The 22,035-nt window shown below is 38.4% G+C and overlaps 2 pseudogenes; one reads left to right on the top strand and one right to left on the bottom strand.

Moving 5' to 3' along the window:
* Positions 1-353: 353 nt before the first annotated feature.
* On the bottom strand, positions 354-2,192 carry LOC141495784 (actin-related protein 2/3 complex subunit 1A pseudogene; annotated as a pseudogene).
* Positions 2,193-8,264: 6,072 nt separating this feature from the next.
* LOC141503337 (uncharacterized) lies at positions 8,265-20,984 on the top strand (annotated as a pseudogene).
* The last annotated feature ends 1,051 nt before the right edge of the window (positions 20,985-22,035 follow it).

Below are 22,035 nucleotides of genomic sequence, written 5' to 3'. Positions count from 1 at the left end.
GACTGTTGTAATTATTTTTTTCCAACCAGAGAGCTCAGTGGCTCAGATGGAAAGGGTGGATGGGTTTGCTTTGTTTTGCTTTTTATTTGGTGGGGTGGGAAGAACTTACAATTTTTTAAAGTATCCATAAAACTTAATAAAAGAATTCAAAACTAGTTCAAACTAAAGGGTAATGCTAGCAAGACTCCAAAGATAATTTACAAAGGACCATACGAAGTCTGGAAAGACTTGCATGAACTGATAGTGAGTGAAATGAGCAGAACCAGTAGTACTTTGTACACATTAACAGTAACATTATGAAATGATCAACTATGATAAACCTATCTCTCGCTCTTTTTTTTTTAGGTTTTTGCAAGGCAAATGGGGTTAAGTGGCTTGCCCAAGGCCACACAGCTAGGTAATTATTAAGTGTCTGAGACCGGATTTGAACCCAGGTACTCCTGACTCAAGGACCGGTGCTTTATCCACTGTGCCACCTAGCCACTTACCTATCTCATTTCTCAGCAATTCAATGGTCAAAGATAATTCTAAAGGACTTGTGATAGAAAATACCATTCATATTGAGAGAAAGCACTATGCAATCTGAATGTAGACCAAAGCATAGTATTTTTCATTTTTTATTTTTTTAATTTATTTTTTTCTGTATTTTTTATTTTTTTCTAGCAGATAATTTACATACTCCCCCCCTCCCTTTAATTTAGTGTGACGATTTTTCACAATAAACTACTTAAAGAGCAGCTTTGGTCAAGAATGGAATGAAATAGCCAATCAAAAAGACATCACTGCTGATTTTTTTAAAACCAATACATTTACCAATTATGTTCAAAAAACATCTGTAAGGGATATTTTCCCAGTTTTGACTTGTGTAGGGTCTTTCCCATCTTCATGCAAATGCTGGAGCTGCATTCTGTCAAGTGTCTGTCATGCTAGAGAATGGAAATATAGCTTCACATGATTCGTAATCCCTGGATTGAAGACTCTAAAATCTTGAAATCCCCAATTGTCATTGCTCCATCAATGCCAGTGGTGCACAATTTGCCGCAGTCTTGCTTGTCCACTTCATAAATAGACACTTGGGGGATACTGTTGTGGTGTAGCGTGTCTAGAGCAGTGCTGCGGTCCTCGTCGTGGCTCTCTTGTCCAGTTGCCCGTTCCATGGCAGAGATGTTGCGCTGGATACTCTGTTCTGGAATGTCTAACTTGGAGACAAAGGTCAAGGAGCCACGATCATCATAATGAAACAGCACTGGGCAGCAGTCATGGCCAGCAGCCACCACGCTATTCTCAGAGACAAAGGACACACTCAGGAGTGGGAGGAACTCTGTTTTCAGGTGTGAAACCATCATGTTTTTGGAGGCATCGGCAACGGACACGGTACTATCGTGGCTGACCCAAGCCGGGCGATTCCCACTGACAGAAAAACTAACCCCATGGACCCAACCACCACTTCTGGTACCCCCAAACTCTGACATCAGTTGTCCAAAAGGCATCTTAGTACCCCATGGAGTACTGGCTGGCTTTTCATCAACTTCTTTAATGTAGGCAGAAAAAACTCTGCATTTGAAGTCACAAGATCCAGCAGCCAGCAAAACGTTGGTGGGGTGCCAATCCGAACTAAGGACAGTAGAACAAATTGGCTTTTTTATGTGTTTGCTCACCCATCAGTCATTTTCAGACTCAAAGTAGCACACAGAAATCAATCTAGCTCCGCTACCTACAGCAACTTTATTCTCCAGGGGAGACCATTTTACAAAGGTGGCTGCACGATTAATGCTCAGGATCACCAGAGCTGGTTTCCAGATGCCGTCTTTCTGACTCCAGACATAGGCATTACGGTCTGCACCGCAAGTTACAATTCGATCGCTCTTGGGAGCCCAGTCAATACCTGTGATGTCCATTATGTTCCTTCAATTCATGGGCTTTCACCCATTGGTTCCCATTCTTCTTGTCAATGTAGACTTCGTGATTATTGGGGCTAAGAGCAATCTGAGTTCGGTCTCTGTTCCAAGCATGGCAGGTGATTGGCTCTAGTAAAAATTGATGTAAGGACATTATTCTTAGTGTTTTCAAAAGGGAAAAAGCTGGGATGGGGAGGGTGCGGACGAGCCCCGGAGCGGAGGATTCGCGGACTCTGGTCAGTCGACGCGAATGAGCTCGGCGGGCGGGAGGAGGAAGACGAAGGCTGGGCTATTTTCATTTTTAAACTTTATTTTATGCTTTCCCTTTCATTGTTTTTCCTCCTGTTGTTCTGATTCCTCTTTCACAACATGACTAATATGAAAATATGTTTAATATAGCTGAAAATGTATATCCTCTATCAGATTACTCACTGTCCTGGGGAGGAGGGGAGAAGGGAGGGAAAGAGAAAAATGTGGAACTCAAAATCTTACTGAAAAATAAAAATTAAAACAAACAAAAAATATATTAGTAAAAATAAAAGAATTCAAAATTAGTTCCAAACTCTCTTTGGGAAAAAAGTATGCATGCTAGGGTGATTCCAAGGATAATAGAAGGGATCACTGAAGGACATTCTATTATGTGGAAATGGATTACACAGTAGGACTTAGGAAAAATACTTCATTTGACTCTGCTTAGACAATGGGAACACATCATGTGATAAAACCTACAGGAGGATTAAACAGAAAATCTTGGATTTGAAATAAGAGAGAGGGGAAGATTTACTCTCATGGATAAGATTAAGTCAAGCAGTCAGTTTCCAGGCATATTAAGCAAAGACTTTTTAATAGGTAGCACAAGTATTGTGTCTCAGCTAAGGACTAAGAATATCAGTCTTTTGTAAAGAATAACTGTTAATATCTCAGAAGTTAATATCATATACAATCAAAACTGCAAAGGGGAAGCTGTTTTACCCACAGAGACCAAACTGCTATAGTTCTGCAGCATCATCTCCCTGTACAACTTTTTCGGAGATGGGTTCAAATATATCCGTAAGAGAATTTTTATGATTGTAGTGAATGTGGGCCTTCAAGATTAAGACTTTACATACTGTGCATCAATTAATTCATCCTGGAGGGAAACCTTATGAATGTAAGGAGTGTAGGAAGGCTTTAACAATAACTCACAATTTAGTCAACCTTAGAGAATTTATACTGCAGAGAAATCTGATGATTTTAGTAAATGTGGGAAGGCCTTCCAGAGGATGTCATATCTTACTGTTCATTAGAGAATTCATACTGAAGAGAGACTTTAGGAATTTAGTAAATGTGGGAAGTACTTTAGACAGAGGACACAACTTGTTGTCTGTCATACTTGAGAGATTCCTTTTGAATAAAATCCACTATTTCGATTTTAGTGAAAATCAGAGAATTCATATTGGTGAGGGTCCCCATGAATATGGAAAGTTCTTCAGAAATAAGCCACAACTTACTGTATACCAGAGTATTTATACTGAGTAGAAACCTTATGAATGTAGAGCATATGGGAAGATCTTTAGGAGCAAAACACAATTTATTGCACAGTGAAAATTCATATTGAGAAATTGTTTATGAATTTAGGGAGTTTGGGAAGTCTGCTACAACTCAGAACTTAATGAACATCATATAATTCATAATGTAGAGAAACCTGGTTAATGTACTATATGTGAGCAGACCTTCCTCCTGACTGCTGGAACTTAGTCAACCTTAAAACTTTTATCCTGGAGAAAGACCTTATCAATATAATGAATGTAGAATACCATTAAGACTAAGGACACAATTAACATCAAAGAATCCATTCTGGAGAGAAATATGAATTTGTAATGCTGTGGAAAGGCATTTTGCTTGAGGACACTACTCTGTGGTCCCTCAGAGAAGTCATACTTCGTAGAATCTTTATGAATGTGAGGAATTTGAGCAGATCCAATAACCATCTAGACTATGATTCTAAATCCTTACAAGAAGTTCTAAGAGCTGTCATTTAGCTCCCATGAAAGGAGATAACCCTCCCTCTGCATAGACCTCTAAGGGGAAAAAAGATTAATGCTATGTTTCCATGTACCTTGCAGTATAGAGAAGATATGCTGTTGAGTCAAAAGCCCTGGTCAGATGGCATGGAAGAGACATTTGGATGTCTTCTTGGCCATCAGATGAGCCTGATGTATGATAAAAACTCAATGACTGTGCTGGAGGAAGGTATCCTTCTGTGCTATCTTCCTGATGTTGCTGGTGCTGCTTCTGGTCATATTCTGTTCAGATTACCCTCTGAACCATAAAGATTTGGAATCCCATTAATATTTTAAAAGCCAGGAACAGCTAGGTGGCACAGTAGATAAAGTACCAGTCCTGGAATCAGGAGGACCTGAGTTCAAATTCGACTTTAGACACTTAATAATTGCTTAGTTGTGAGACCTTGGACAAGTCACTCTTAACCTCATTGCCTTAAATAAAAATAAAATTAAAAAAAATTTTAAGCTGAGTAACAGCCTATGACAGATATTAACACTATTTGCTTTCTGCCAGTGTTATGAATGTCAAAAAGAAGGAATTCAGTGAAATGCTGGTAAACAGCCAGAATAATTATATTTTTAAGGTCACCACAAGTCTTGTCATAAAACTGTCATTTTAAAAATGAAAAGAAGAATGGAATTGTGATTGTTAAGCATCATGAACAAGGAGTCTTCAAAAGAAATTAAAACAAACAATTGTCATAAAAATGCTCTAAATCACTATTGATAATAGAAATGCAAATGAAGACAACTCTGAGATTGGGTAATGAGATAGTTAAGGAAAAGGACCAATTATGAAGGAGATGTGGCGAAATTAGGATGAAAATGCACATTTCACAACTGTTCCAACCATTCGGGGAAATAATCTGTAACTATGTCCTAAGGTCAATAAAACTGTGCATTCCTTTTTAACCAGCTATGACATTGGATTCTAAATCAGAGAAAATCAGAGAAAAAAGAAAGGAATTTATGAGTAGAAAAATATTTGCAGCAGCTACATTGTGGTAGCAAAATATTGGTAGCAAAAAATGGTAGCAAAATCATTCCATTATCTTTGTGAAAATAACCCCCATTATGGAATGAAGGACCTCACTGAACCACTATAAAAAAAAAAAGGAATACAATAAGCATAGTTTCAGGAAAACCTATGAAAACCTATTTGAACTGCTACAGAATGAAATGAGCAGAATAAGTTGGTCATTGTACAAAGTAATAGCAATATTGTGATGATTATTAACTGATAAACTTAGGTACTCAGATAATTCCAAGGGACTCTTGATGAAATATACTGTTCGCTACCAGAAAATAAACTGATGAACTCAGTGTGAATTGAAGTATAATTTTTTCTCATTTTCTTTCTATTTCTTACTGATTTTGCTATAGTTGGTTTTGAATTTTTTCTGTCTGATTTCACATGTACAATTGAGATATTTCTTGTCTTATTGTGGAGAAGGGACTGGAAAGAGAATTTTGAAGCTCAAAATACTAAAAAGAACTTACAGAGGGTAGCTAGGTAACACAGCGGATAGAGCACCAGCCCTGGAATCAAGAGGACTTTCTTATAAGGATGATACTTAACAACATTCCCACCTCAGACACTTAATAATTGCCTAGCTGTGTGACCTTGGACAAGTCACTTAACCCCATTGCCTTGCAAAAAAAACCATACAAAATTTTCTAATTTAAATAATAAAATATTTGGAATTACTTCCAAAATGGACTTGATTATTGAACTCCTAAAACTGGGGCTTTCTGCAAGAGAGAACAAGCCTAAGATTCTTGCCTTCCTCCCTGAACCCCAATAATCTGTTTGCCAGTTCTAAGCAGATGAGAGCAAAATCCAATAGTGAGTCAATTTGCAGAGGTCAAAGTTTGGGCTCTATGATAATGGAAGTTTGATGACTGACTAATGCAGATGGCCAGAAGTTTTCTCTACCAATCTCCCTCCAACTGTTGATGATGATCTACAAATCACAACTTACAAACCCATGGTTCCAGTACTCCCATTCTCCCAAACACAAGTGTGCCAACAGGCTCAGTTTTTGGAATTGTCTCTTCCAACCCCTCTTTAGTGTTTTGGAAGCATCTTGCCATTTTATCCTAGAATCAGTAAGAAAGCTTAAATTCACCTAATGATATGGTGTGATTTTTGATTCAGGATTACCAGTGTGTTGGAAAAGAGAAAGACAGTTCAAATCTGGCCTCAGACGGTGACACACCTAGCTGTGTGACCTTGGGCAAGTCACTTAACCCCACTGCCTTAAATAAAATTTTTAAAAAATGGAAAATTTAAAAAAATTTAAATAAAGGAGAAAGACTGCCCGTGTGGAGGTTGCTTACATTGTTCTAGGTAAAAAGAGGACTGAAGATAAGAGTAGGGTACTCTTCCCTTTCTGCAGAGATGGTAGATGTAAAATATTGAATGACTTGCATTTTGGGATGTGATCAATATGGAAATTTATTTTGTTTGACTACATGGGATATGAAGGTCTTATTTTTCTTTTCATTTTTGTTTAATGAGGGATGGAGAAAATACTTCTAAAATTAAGTAAAACTTGAAGTGAAAAATTCTGACTCTAGGATAAAATAACTCTTAGCCGTGTGGTTGACTTCCTACTGAGGGCCAGGCGAGGGTGGTGAGATGCTTCCCCAACAGTACAGAGGGTCTGGAAGAGGCAATGCCCCAAACTGAGCCTGAGCACAGGTGCCTTGGGGAGGATGGGAAGCGTGGATTTTCTAAGGAGTGATTTGTAGATCAGCACCAGCTCTCTGAGAGCGAAAAGGCAGGTGGGGCTCAGCTCCAGAGTGGCCACATTAGTTCGGGCGCGGCTTTTGCCGGGAGTGATTTCCCTCCCGCCTTTCTGTGCCGCCGGGCCCCAGGCAGACGGACTTCTCGGACTGGGCATTTCGGCGCTGCAGGGGCCTTGCACCGGGGGCTGGCTTCGTGCGCGGCCCGGGCGCCCCACTCCCGGGGGCCCCGGGGGGGGGCCCCACTCCCGGGCGCCCCACTCCCGGGGGCCCCACTCCCGGGCGCCCCACTCCCGGGGGCCCCACTCCCGGGCGCCCCACTCCCGGGGGCCCCACTCCCGGGCGCCCCACTCCCGGGGGCCCCGGGGGCAGGGGCGCTTGTCTGTGTCTTGCCCAAGGAGAAAGCCCGGATGTCAGGGCGGCGGCTTGGGGGTTTCTTCCTCCGGGAGACCGTCTGCGCCGGGCCCGGCCCCCGCTGCCTCTGCGCCGCCGCCCCCAAGGCCTCCACGTCGCTTCTCTCGTGCCTTTGTCCCTCTTTTACGTTCTTGGGGTTCCTTCCCGCGCCCAGGCCCGCACTCCCGGCCCTCGGGGGCTAGAGGCCACCCAGGCGGGGCGGCGAGGCCGGGCCAGAGTCGACGCATGCGCACAAAAGGCAGCGGCCGCCAGACTACGACTCCCAGAAGGCCTCGCCTAAGATCAAGGCAGTGACAATGGGCGGGGCGGCGAGGCCGGGCCAGGGTCCACGCGTGCGCACAAAAGGCAGCGGCCGCCAGACTACGACTCCCAGAAGGCCTCGCCCAAGATCAAGGCAGTGACGATGGGCGGGGCGGCGAGGCCGGACCAGAGCCCACGCATGCGCAGAAAAGGCAGCGGCCGCCAGACTACGACTCCCAGAAGGCCTCGCCCAAGATCAAGGCAGTGACGATGGGCGGGGCCTTCCTCCTCTCCGCCCCGCCTTCTCCACTCTCTCAAGCCCGGAGTTGTCTTCTCCCCTCCTCCGTCCGGAGGAGCCCCGAAGCCGGGCGAGGGCCCCCCGCACGCCGGGCCGGGCCCAGCCGCCTCCGGACGGGCGAAGCTGCGGGATCGCGTGGGGAGGAGGGCGAAGCCCTCGGAGGCCTGTCAGGGGCGTGGCCTGCGGGCGGCGCAAGCGCAGAAGTGGAGGCGGGTTGCCCCAGACCTTGGCCGAGACCCCGGGGTGCTTGCCGTGGGCTTCTCCAGCTCGTTTTACAGATGGGGAAACCGAGGCACACGAGGCTCAGCGGCTTCCGCAGGGGGCACGGCCCAGATTCTGCCCCCGCCCCCCGCGGGTCCCAGAGCCCCCCGCCAGGCCCTCCACAGGGGGTGTGGGGGCGGGGCGGGGCGGGGCCTCAGGGAAGGAGCCCCTGGTCCTGGCCGGCCCCCTCCCCCCGCGTCAGCTGTGCCCGGGCGCCCAGGAGATGGGGGGTCGTGTCTGTCCGCTCCTTGTCCCCCCGTGGTCCCTGAGGGAGACCAGAGTGTGACCCCGGCTTGTAACGGTTCTCCCCTCCGCAGAACTCTGCCCCGGCCCAGGAGCTGGAAGACTGAGCAGGAGGGCATGGCTCCTGCCCTGGCAGCCAGGCCCTGCCATGGCTTCTTTCCTGAAAGGACCACGGGAGACGTTTCTTCCTGCTCTGCCATAACCCCAGAAATTGTGGCTGTCGGAGAATCCTGTATTTACAGTTAAAAGATACCATGGAGATCATCTGTCTATGTATCCATCATCGCTTCCCCAAAATTAACATTTTTTTTAAAACTTTAGATTCCAGATTTTTCCCTCTCCCTCCCCACTTCCCCACAAACATATCCAGCGTCTCATTCAGCCGTTCCACAACCATGGTGGGTGAAAGGGAATAACTGAGAAAGCATTGGTTTGATCTTCTGAGCATAGGGATTTATTAAGGTATGCATGTCACAAATCAGGAATAGACCTCCTGGTCTATAGGCTTGGACCTAGCAGACTTTTGAAAACAATGAATCAAGTCAAATCAGTTCATTAAAAGGAAACATTGCAGCATTAGATAATCTGATTTCTAATTGGATGAAAGATTATGGACTTTCCAAGTTGGGAAGGGGAAATTGAACAGGTGCCATTCTCTGAAATTAGAAAAAGAGGTGTCCCACTCCCCCCCTCAAAACGGAAGAAATAACTGATTGATCAGTATAGGGTAAGTTTTCGGGTAAGACATAAATTACTCAAGATGTATGATTGTGAGAAACCCCTTACATTGGTCTTTGGATCTGATCAGATTTCTGGTCCATGGTTAAGGGGTTCTAAAGAACAGGGAAAGGCTGTCCAGTTTCCTGGCAACAAAGAGCTAGAGTCAAGCAATGCAATAAGGTTTGGTGTCTAACTCATGCAGATGTGCAAAAGTTTTCTCTGGAAACTTGGTAAATCCTGGAGGAGAGTACCCACCTGCCTTTTCTCTCTCAAAGAGTTGATAATGACCTATGGGCTCCCATTTTCCCATCCTTCCAAACACAAGTGTGCCAACAAGCTCAGTGTTTGGAATTGTCTTTTCCAGCCCCTCTTCACTATTTGGAAAGCATCTTGCTACCTCCTGCCTGGCCATCAGTATGAAATCAGTTTTTTTAAAAATAGACGAGCCATAATCTGGGGGGGGGGGGGAGGACTTAAAGTTATGATTTTATCCTTGAATCAGTAAGAAAGCTATATACTCCTTGGAACATAATGATATAGTCTGACCTATTTTTCAGAATTATCGGTTTGTAATTGATAGAGAATGTGTTAGAAAGGAGAAACACTGTTTTGGTGTGAGCCCATGGAGATTACCTACAGTAACAGAAACTGGTGATTGTTGTGTAAATAATTGTCCTAGGCAAATCATGATTCTAAAGGACTGAAGAAAAGTATGGTACTCTTCTCTTTCTACAGAAATTTAAAATACTGAATGACTTGCATTTTGGGGTGTGACTAATGTAGAAATTTATATTGTTTGACTCTATGTATAAGATAAGAACATTTTATTTTTCTTTTTTGTTCAAATGAGAGATAGGGAAAAATAATTTCTAAAAATAAAAGTAAATTTTAAATTAAAAAATTCTAAAATGAGAATTTATAACATATCTAAACCTCCTAAGTTAGAATGTGTTTACCACTCTTAAAAACAGGATTAAACATAAAGAAAATAATTACAAATAAATAGTAAGAATAAATTCAAGGGAATGACATCAATGGATCAGATGAAGGAGAAGCTTTAGCCATTTACACTTTCTTCCCATCTTCTACCACAGAAGCTCTGTACCCAAAGGAAGAAGTTATTGAGAAACAACTAAAATTGATGGGAAGGCAGAATGAACTTGAGCATCAATAGCAAGCATCACTGTGTATAAGATTTTCCAACTCCCACAAATTTTCTTACAAGATAGCAATTGGACTAGATAGACAAATCATATAATAAAAACTGTCAGCTCCAGAATTGAGTCACAAGATACATTCAATGTGGTTCACTCCATTCCCACAATTAACCATTTACTGTCCTGATCCTTTCAATTCCTTCAAGTTTCATTAACTATTACAGAAGTGGGGATGAGTACCTGGAATTATTCAAAGTCCTAGGAATTCTCCTCTGCAGTCTTGAAATGTTTCACATTTGCTGAATTTCTAATTCTTTGTCTCCTTTAATGAAGCTGCTATAAATATTTTTCTGTGTTTAGGTCCTTTTTCTTTTTCTTTGATCTTTTGACATACAGACCTAAAAGAAGGATTACTGGGTCAAAGAGTATGCACAGTTTTATAGCTTTGGGGGCAGGATTCCAAATTGTTTTCCAAGAATCCTTGGAACAATTCACAACTTTCCTAATGGAGCATTGCTGTCCCTATTTTTCCTTATCCCTGCCATCATTTCTCTTCTTCCTTTTCTGTCATGTTAGCCAATTTGTTAGATGTGAAGTAGTATCTGAGGTTTTTTTTAGGTTTCTTTCAAGGCAAATGGGGTTAAATGGCTTGCCCAAGGCCACACAGCTAGGTAATTATTAAGTGTCTGAGACCAGATTTGAACCCATGTACTCCTGACTCCAAGGCCGGTGCTTTATCCACTATGCCACCTAGCTGCCCCTCTGAGTTGTTTTAATTTACATTTTTCTAATATGTAGTTACTTAGAAGGTTCCAACTCATATGTTTCTTGATACCTTTTATTTCTGAAATTGCCTGTTCAGATTGTTTGCCTTTTTAAAAATAGATTAATGAATCTTATTTTTATAGGTTAAGTTCAGTGTCCTATATATTTGAGAAATGAGTCCTTTACTTTTGCAGTAGAAACTTCTTCCACATTCCTGATTGCCTTCTTACTTTGGCTGCATTGTTGTTTTTTGCAAAACTTAAAAATTTCATATAATCAGAAATATGCTGTTAGCTCCTATGATCCTCTCTATCTCATTTGGTCATAAATTCTGTTTTTCCCTAGATCTATCTGACACTATTCCCATGTTCACCTTCTTCACTTATGATACTACCATTTTGACTTTAGCTTTGAATATGATGTGAGATATTCATCCATGCCTAGTTTTTGTCTGACTTTGTTGTTTTTCCAGAAAATTTTCTGAAGTGGAGAGTTTTTACCTGAAGAGTTTGAATCTTTGGGTTTATCAGACCCTAGATTATTATGGTCATTGCTTTGGTATAATATGAATCTAATCTATTCCACTTGAATTTCTTAGCCCATCTCAGGTTATTCTGATAATTATTTCTTTTAATATAATCTGAAATTGGGCAGCTAGGTGGTGCAGTGAATAGAGCACTGAGTTCCTGAGTTCAAATGTGACCTCAGACACTTAATAATTGCCTAGCTTTGTGACCTTGGGCAAGTCACTTACCTTATGGTAAGTACCTTAAATAAATTTTTAAAAAAATTAATACAATTTGAAATCTTTATGCTGTTTCCTTCCTTCACTTAAGTTTTTTGTGTGATCCCTTTTATGTTCCTGATCTTTTGTACATTATTCCTTACATTATTCTTTTTTATGGTTAGCATTTCTAGTACAAAAATATTAAATAAAGGTGTTGATAATGACCATCCTTGCTTAATCCCTGGTCTTTTGGGGGAAGTTTCTAATTTGTCTCCATTATAAATAATTCTTGCTCTTAGTTTTGAAAGATATTATTTATTTAAAGAATAACCATTTATTTTCCAGGTTTTTAATAGCAATGGCTGTTAAATTTTCTCAAAAGCTTTTTCTTTGGCTATTGATATAAATATATGATTTATATTGTTTTTGTTACTGACATGCTCAATTATGACAAACTCATTTTTCTTTTATGACTTTATATGCTAAGACATTTGGAACATAAACATGTAATATTGATATAGGTATATCATCAATATTTCCTTCCAGGATAATATGATTTTCTTGTTCACATTGGAAATGTTTATTTGAAATTTTGCCCAATTGAATATAAAATTGTGTATACCCTTTTCCCCAGAAATATCACTTCTAGGTTTGTAGAAAATAAAAAAATAAAAAATAAAAATAAAAGAAATAAAAACAGTGAAAATATATTTATGGCAATTCTTTTTGTGGTGACAAAGAATTGGAAATTTAAGGGATATTTATCAATTGGAGAATAACTGTACAAGTTGTGAAATTGGGCTAGATAAAACTTACATGAACTGATGCAAACTGAAGTGAGCAGGAGCATATCACACACCGAAAAAGCAATATTATAAGGTCATCAGTTGTGAATGACTTAGCTGTTCTCAGTAATACTAGATCCAATACAATCTCAAAGGCCTTGTGGTAAAAAAAAAAAAAATGCTATCTACCTTTGGAGAGGGAAAAAAAAACTGTTCAGGCAGAATAGGAAGGGAATTTAGAATTCAAAATTTTAAAAAATAAAGTTTTTATGGGTAAAAAGGGGAAAATATTTAGGAATTAAAGAGAAAAATTTGAAAGATTTAAGAATTTGGTTCACAGCGACCAACCATTTTTCAAGATTTTTTTCTGGAAACATGTTACCCAACATTTGATAATATAATCAATGTATAGGGTATATCTACATATAATAATTTGAACATACCATTGTAACAATTTGCTTTCCATGAATGTATTTGTCTGTGTATGTGTCTGTCTATCTGTGTTTGTGTGTATTCGTTACAGGGATTTTTTTGTTCGTCTTTTTTAACCATCTGGGTGGGGGAAATAAAAATGCTTTAATATAAATTTAATAAAAAGTAACTCTCCTTCCTGGGATTCTTGGAGGAAGTATAAGAATATCTTTAGTGTGAGTAATCCTCCCTGCTGCAATGTTAGATCATATATCTTTATCTAATGTATACTTGGAGTTTAAAACTCAAGTCCATGATTCAAATATGCATTTTGGGGAACTTTGACTTTATAATGAATTGAATTGAGTAAGAGGCAACAAAGTATAAAGAAAAGAACACCAGACTGTTTCACAAATCTTACAATTGAGACTCGACTGTAATTGTTAATAACTGGTTGAATTGAAGCATAACTAATCAGGATAATAAAAATGTCTTAAGTATCATTAACTGAAGATGAATGAAAAGGAAATAGAACAATGTAAAAGAATAAAGATCTAATTCTAGTGAAGATTTTTAAAAATTAATTTGGAATCAAGCAAGAGGTCAAAGAATAGTAAGGACTATATTTAGGAGTGTATGGGCTGATAGACAATAAGTAGGAATGCCCAAGAGGAGATTAAACTATGAATTGTTTGGTTTTAGTTTTCTCTTAAAAAAAAAAAAAAACCTTTGATGTGGGATTGAGAGCCCCAAAGTTGTCAACAAGAAGTGAATAGCCAGAGTAAAAGAAAATAGACAGGATTCAGCTATTCTGAAAGATGGGTACTATGTTTTCCCATTCTCAGGTATCACTAAAAGATGCTGTTGGTGCCACAAAAAAATGACTTGTGCAAAGTTTCTGCAAAAACATAGACCAGTAGCTTCGAATTCTGGCTAACCTTTAGCAGGGGCAAGGAAACATTTTTCTGCCAAGGGGCCATTTGGATATTCAAAATTTAATTAATTTAGCCCTAAAAATTTAACCCTCCTAGATTTATTGAATTTTTAGTCCAGCCTGCGATTCTCCTGTCAGCACCAGACCAAACAATTTTGGGGGCCATATGACCTGCTGGCTGTACTTTCCCCCACCCCTGCATTATTAAAAAAAGAAATATTGTTTTGCAAAAATAGCAATTATGGTGATTCTTCTAGATAATTCATAAAACACTATCCTTTTTAGTGGTCTACATCTCTGCTATTAGAAACAGTAAAATTTTTCCAGTTATCAGTTGAACCTTTTTTTTCCTTTTTAAAATATATGTTTATAATCTTCATCTTTGAAGTTCTTTTAGCTCTGCTTATTTCACACTGCATCAGCTAATTCACATTTCTGGTGCTTTTCAGAATTCTTCATATTTGTTATTTTAAGCTGCTTAATAAATCTATTATATCCACATTATATTTTTTCCAGTCATTCTTTATTGGTGAAAATTCAGATGTTCCCTATTCATTGTTGTCCCCAAAGAATGCTCTTATGAATGTTTTTGTGTATAAATCACCTGTGGCCTTGTTCTGATTATAGAGAAAGTGAATGATAGCATGATTCTTTTATTCAGTTTTATGCATACTTTTTTTTTTGGCAAGGCATTGTGTTAAGTGACTTGCCCAAGGCCACACAACTAGGTAATTATTAAGTGTCTGAGGTCTGATTTGAACTCAGGTCCTCCTGACTCCAGGGCTGTTGCTCTATTCACTGCACCATCTAGCTGCCCCTTTATGCATACTTAAAAAAAAAAACCTCTGGATTTGAAGTTGAGAAAACCTGGGTTCAAAATGTAGATCTGCAATTTATTCCCTTTTGATTTTCAGCAAGTTATTTTCCCTCTCTGGCCAAACAGCCTTAATTTGTAAAATGAAAAAGCTGGGACTCCCAGGTCTTTCATTTCTAAATACAGTAATTGGAAAATAATGAACTTTTAACATTCCTTTCAAATGAAACACATGTATTTCAAATGAAACACAGTATTCCAGATAGGAGATGGTAATCCTCCATGCTTACCTTTACTCTTATGGTACCAAGGAGCAATGAGCACAATCATGGTCATGTAATAAAAATACAAACAAACATACAAGCAAAAACTATTTTAAGCTGATATCATTGAATTCATTAACAAGAAGCAGTTATTGTACTAAGTTCAGAGGATAGAAAGGAAAGCACAGCTAGCCACTGCCCTCAAGGAGCCTTCAGTCTAAAGAGAAAAAAATTCTGAAGTGCCTGTTATGCACCAGTCACAATAGTGACTGAAAGAATTCCTAAGGACAAGGAGTTTATATTCACACTTTATAACAAGATATATGTGGGTAAACAGAAATATTTTTGGTGTTTCAGGAATCGGTGACATTCCAGGATGTGGCTGTGGAATTCACCTGGGAGGAGTGGGTCCAGTTGAATCTATCTCAGAGAAGGTTGTACAGGGATGTGATGCTGGAGAGCTATACCAACTTGGTCTCTTTGGGTAAGATCTGCTTCTCTTTGCAGTCTTTGTATAGAAGATGCTGATTTTCAAGATTTTAACCTACTTTTTGGCATACAAAGGAATATATCCCTAATTCTCTGATTTTTTTTTTAGGTTTTTGCAAGGCAACCGGGGTTAAGTGACTTGCCTAAGGCCACATAGCTGGGTAATTATTAAGTGTCTGAGACTGGATTTGAACCCAGGTACTCCTGACTCCAAGGCTGGTGCTTTATCCACCAGGCCACCTAGACACTCCTATATCCCTAATTCTGGTGTAGCCAGGAGATACAATTATTGTTTTGCCTGTTTCTGGGGGGAAAGGCCTTGTTTAGTATGCCTAAAAAATGACTGATTTGTTCTTATCCTGAGATTATAACTTCCCCTCTCTTTTGCTTCAGATCTAAGATTTTCTGTTTAATTCCAGTGTGGGTTTCATCATATAAGAAGTGTTCCCATTGTCCTTGAGGTCTTCCTAGAATGCCTTCTTGTATCCCAAAAAGAGTTTGAACTAGTTTTGAATTCTTTTATTTGAATTCTTTTTTTTCATGCTTTAAAAAACACCATAAACTCTCCCCTCTCCACAGCAAAAAAAAAAAAAAAAAAACCCAAAACATAACAAAACAATCTCAACTTCTCTTTATGTGTAGGTCATTGAACCCTGTTTGACTGAAAAAAATAATCATAGATAAAGTCAACTGACATAAACAGTGCCTTGAATGGCATAAGATATATTGTACCTTATTCCTCCAGTTTTCTACTAAGAGTTGAGAGAGTTTCATCTTTCTGTTCTATGATTGAATTCTGAGATGACGACATCTAGTACTTTTTCGTTTTCAACAAACAGGATTTGAAGTGATCTACCAGTTGGAAAGAAAGGAAGCATCTTGGGTGCCAGAGGCAGATATTCCAAAAAGTAGCTGTTCAGGTGAGTACATAAAAACTAAGGAAATGGGTGTTTGGAAAATACTGCTTTGTTGGTTTAAGTGAACTTATCAGAGTTTCTCAGGCCTGCTAAGAAGAGCTGAGACTTTTAAATGTCATTTTTTTAACTCAAGAAGTTACTTCTCTATGCATCTCTTTACTCACATGTTCCTTTACTTTCAGAGAAAGTGGTTGCCTCAATATGGAGTAGATATTTCTGTCCTGTTTATTAATTGTCCTGTCCTGTCCTGAAGATTATCTTATCTTATATAGGTATTCTCCTTCCTCAGTTATCTGAATTCTTTCTCCCTTTGAAAATAAGTACAACATTCAAAATATTAACAATATGCCCTTTTGGCTTTTGGATCCTCTTCTGATATTTTCTTCTCTTTTTTGATTCTAATATTTCTTGATAAAATATTTAATCCTTAACTATGTCCCCTTTTGTCAGAATATCATGTCAAATGTCATCTCTTATTCTTTATACTTTGGAATAAAGTTTATCAAGACACAGTAATATGTTCCAGTGATATGATTTGTTAAACTATGACCCCATCATTGGACCTATGAGCTTTGAATATTTTGCTATTTCAGAAAAAAAACACATGGAATATTTTTGAGAAATATCTTCATTTGCTTTCAGGAGCATTTTGAGGATGTAGACTGAGTAGTGGGACCATTTGGACAAATGCTTTGTTGCTTTTCAAAAAACTAGCATTAGCAGTTTAATACACACATATTTCTGCCTAACTTTCAAAATTTATCATTCTAAATTATCTTTTCTTATCTGATGGCTATTTGACAAGGCCTCCAAATAGTTCTGAGTTTTACTTCTATAATTATCAGTTTCATTATTGTTTCAGGTAGTTATTAACATTTTTTTCTTATGAAACTTCCTTTCAGTCTTTTACCTTTTTGGAATTGTATATTATTTCTTCAAGTTTAATTGGTTTCCCACAAAGTAGATATTTTTGATTTTTAGCAGATATTTATGGCATCAAATTGTATATGACCCATGTTCTTCATGTTTTCTCTTTCTACTCTCTCCTTTTTCTCTATCCTCTTGCTAAGCTTATCAGTTCTTTTTTTTACTTTCTATTCATTGTTTTCCTTTCTATTTCCACCTTAAATATTCAGTTTACATTTTTTTGTTGTTCAGCCATTTTTTGGTTGTGTCAATCTCTTTGTGATCTAACTTTGAATTTTCCTGGCAGAGATAAGTCACTTTACAGCTGAGAAGACAGAGGCAAGCATAATAAAATGAGCTGTCTAAGGTCACACAACTAGTGTCTGGTTTCTGATTTGATTTCTGAAATATTAATCTTCTTGATTCTAGGCCCAGAGCGGTATCTACTATATCACCTAACTGCCCTAAGGCTACTTCTCCAACCTTTAAAAGTCATCTAATTTTTGAGGATAGTCTTTCATTTTCTTCTTCTATTCAAATGTCACCCATTTACATTAGAGTAAATTCATTCTAAGTCATTTTTTCCAGGAATTTAACTTAAAGTCAATTTATTCATATATTAATTTTGAATCATCATATTTTCATAGAAGATAAATTGAGATCCTTAGCAAATTAGTAGCGAGACTAGTGTTTTCAAATGGGAAGGCAAGAGAATAAATCAAAAACTTTTGTACCAAATACTAGCCTTGGGAAATGGAAGTAAAAGGTAAATTAATCAGTTCTTTATTCTTCCTTTCAGGGAGCAAAGAACTTACTAAAGAGAAATCTCATGAATGTAGTGAATGTGGGAAGGCCTTCAGGACGAAGACAAAATTTACTGTACATCAGAGAACTCTTACTGGAGAGAAGCCTCATGAATGTAGTGAATTTGGAAAGGCTTTCACCAGTAAGACATACCTTACTGTGCATCAGAGCCATTCATACTGGGGAGAAACCTTTTGAATGTAGTGAATGCAAGATGTTATTCAGGCTTAAGGCACAACTTATTGTGCATCAGAGAATTCATACTGGAGAGAAACCTTATGAATGTAGTCAATGCAGGATGTCCTTCAGGCTTAAGACTCAGCTTACCATGCATCAGAGAATTCATACTGGAGAGAAGCCTTATGAATGTAATGAGTATGGAAAGACTTTCACCAGTAGGACATCACTTACTGTGCAACAGAGAATTTACAGTGGAGAGAAGCCTTATGAATGTAGTGAATGTGGAAAGGCTTTTATGTTTAAGACACAACTTACTATACATCAGAGAATTCATAATGGAGAGAAACCTTATGAATGTAGTGAATGTGGGAAGGCCTTCAGAAGTTAGACACAACATACTTGGCACCAGAGAATTCATACTGGAGAGAAACTTTATAAATGTAGTGAATGCAAGATGTTCTTCAGGCTTAAGCTACACTTTACTCATCATCAGAGAATTCATACTGGAGAGAAACCTTTTGAATGTAGTGAATGTGGGATGGCCTTCAGGGTTAAGACACAGTTTACTGTGCATCAGAGAATTCATATTGGAGAAAAATCTGCTGAATGTAGTGAATGTGGAAAGGCCTTCATAAGGAAGACACAACTTACTGTGCACCAGAGAATTCATACTGAAGAGTCTTTATGAATGTAGAGAGTGGGAAGGCTTTTCCTTACAAGTTAGATTTTACAAAAGAAATCATACGGGAGAAATCTTATAAATGTAGTATATGTAGAAAGGCCTTCAATAATATGTCATATCTTACTATGTGACACAGTTTATACTAGAGAGAGACCTTATGAATATAGTGAAGGTGGGAAGTCCTTTAGATCAAACTCACCACTGTCCATTAGAGAATACATACTTCAGAGATTCTTCAAGAATATAAAGATTGGGAAGACCATCCATCACAAATCAGATTTTTTTTAATATAAGAAAATTAATCCTGTTGTAGGACCCTATGAATTTAAAAAGACCTTTAGAAGTAAGGTGCAGCTTAGTATGCATCAGAGTATTCATACTGGATAGAAACCTTATAAATGAAATGAATAAGAAAACACCTTGAAAAGTTAGGCACAATATTCTATCCTTTGAAAATTCATGCTAAGCAGATTCTTTACAAATATAACAATTCAGACCTTATTGGATATCACAGAATTCATACTGAAAAGAAACCTTTACTTTTTGTGGGCAGGCCTTCCTCCTAACTTTAGAACTTACTCAACATTAGAGTTTCATATTGGAGAAAGAATTTCGGAATGTAATGAATGTGAAATATCTTCAGACTGAGTATACAACTTATTCAGAATCAAAGAATCTATTTTTGAAGAGGAAACTTTTACATTTCATAATGCATGTGGGAAGGCATTTTGACTGAGGATACTGCTCTGATATCCATCAGAGAATTAATACTTTGTAGAATCTTTATGAATGTAATGAGTGTGGGAGAATGCAATAATTGTCTAGACTGTTATTCTGAGTTTTTGTAAGAATTTCCAAGAGTCCTTATTTAACTCACATAAAAAAGAGATATCCAAACCCTCTACTGGGAAAAGAGTAATGTTATCCTCCCATGGACCTTCTGATATGGAGACGTTATAGTGGTTGAGCCCAAGGATACTGATTGGTTGGTTGTAATTAGGAGAGGCTTGGTATGAACTTTGATCCTAGGCAGATGGCAAAAATGAGACATATGGATAACCTCTTGACCAACAGATGAATAATTAATAATAATTAAAATTATTATAATAAATACTTGTTGATTGTGCTAGAGGAACATTTCATAATCTGAGCTGTATTTCAGATGTTCTACCACCGAACTATAAACATTTGTAATCACTTTAATTTTTTAAAAGTCTAGTTAGGGCTTATAGCAGATGTAAATCTATATTATTTCTCCTCAAAATTCTGAATGTCAAAGTGAGGGAAGTCAGTATCAGTAAACAGCAGGAGTAGCTATTTCTCTTTTGAGATAGCCAGAGGTCTTGTCATCTTATTGGTGACTGGTGACATTTGAACTGAAGAATGAAATTCACATTGGTCAAATGATATGAACAGGAAGTTTTCAGCAGAAGAATTCAAAGCTATCATTTTTTTTATTTTTAGGAAAAATTACCTTAAATTACTATTGATTAGAGAAATGCAAATGTAAACAACTCAGATACAACCTCACATCTATCAGATTGGATAGTGTGATGGATAAAGACAATGACTGATTCTGGAGGGAATGTGGAAAAATAAGGACACTGATGCACAGTTCACACCTGTTCCTAAAATTCTCTAAAACAATTTGGAACTTTGCCCAAAACTCTGTATTCCCTTTTACCGAGTCTATAATTCTATTTGGTCCATATGCCAAAGAGATCAAAGAAAAAAAGAAAAGGACTTAGATGTACAAAAGTATTTATAGCTGTGTGTGTGGAGAGAGGAGGCTCATCTGGGGAAATGGCTGGATAAAGTGTGATTTATGGTTGTAATGGGATACTAGTGTGCTGTAAGAAATAACAGATGGTAGCTATATGACTTAATGGAAAGAGCACTGTGCTAAAGATAGCAAGCCCTGAGTTCACATAGGTCCTCAGACATTTAATAGTTCTGGGACTCTGGGCAAGTCTTACTGGAGAAGAAAATGGAGGAAAAAAACTGCACTGCCTTTGCCAAGAAAACCCCCATAATGGAGTTATGAATAGTCTAGCAATCATTAAACCATTGAACAACAACAACATAATGAGAAATATGGTTTCAGAAAAGCCTGTGAATGTTTATTTGAATTCCTACAATGGGAAGTGATCAGCACCAGGGAGTCATTGTACACAATATCAACAATATTGTAAGCATTATCAATTATCAAAGACTTAGCTACTCTTCTCAAGATAATTTCAAGGAACTCCCAATGAAACATACTATCCACCTCCAAAGATTGACTAATTAAATGCAAATTGAAATATATATATATATATATATGTATATATGTATGGTCCATTTTTTAGCTTATTTTGCTACACGTTGGTATTGAAATTTTTTTTGTCTAATTTCACATATATATAATTGATATTTCCTGGCTTATCAGTGGGTAGGGGTGGGGCTGGAAAGAATTTTGGAACTCAATGTTAAAAAGTATTCAAAATAAAATTTTTAAATATAAATTATTTTTTAAAAAATATTGGGGATCATCTTCAATATGGAACAGATTATTGAACTCCTAGACTTGGATCTTTCTGCAACACAGAGGAAAAGCCTAAGATTTCCACTGACCTCATGAGCCCCAATAATGTTTGCCAGTTCTAGCCAGATGGATGCAAAATCCAATGGGGTTCTATTTGTTAAGGTTCAAGCTTGGGTTTTAGGATGAAGGAAGGTTTGGTAAGAAACCAATGCAGGTTGTCAGAAGTTTTCTTTTTGTTTTCTTTTAGGTTTTTGCAAGGCAAATTGGGTTAAGTGGCTTGCCCAAGGCCACACAGCTAGGTGATTATTAAGTGTCTGAGACTGGATTTGAACCCAGGTACTCCTGACTCCAGGGCCAGTGCTTTATCCACTGCACCACCTAGCCGCCCAGAAGCTATCTCTATAGTTATGTAGTCTTATCACTACTTACAAAAACCCATTGTTCCATCTCTACCACAAATGTGCCAACAGGCTCAGTTTCTGGAGTTGCTGCCCTCTTCCAGCCCCTATTAATGGTTTTGAGGCATTTTCCCTTCTCGTGCAAGGCAAGCAATATGCAATCAGCTCATAAGAACAGACTTGAGTCACATTCCAATGGATTATAACAAAGGAATTAATATTTTTTCCTAAAGTCAATAAAAACTACTCAAGCCTAAATTAGAATGATGTGATCCGATATATCATTTAGAAATATCAGTTTGTTAATTGTATGGAAAATGTGCTGCCAAGGAGAAAGATTGCCTGTGTGTTTGGTCTAGACCTGTGTGGAGGTTACCGACACTCATAGTGATGACAACTCCTTTGTAAATTA

This window comes from Macrotis lagotis, chromosome 1 (assembly GCF_037893015.1).
Source record: "Macrotis lagotis isolate mMagLag1 chromosome 1, bilby.v1.9.chrom.fasta, whole genome shotgun sequence".
NCBI lineage: Eukaryota > Metazoa > Chordata > Mammalia > Peramelemorphia > Peramelidae > Macrotis > Macrotis lagotis.
Note: the sequence above shows the minus strand (reverse complement) of the source record. Positions and strands in the feature narration are given on the sequence as shown.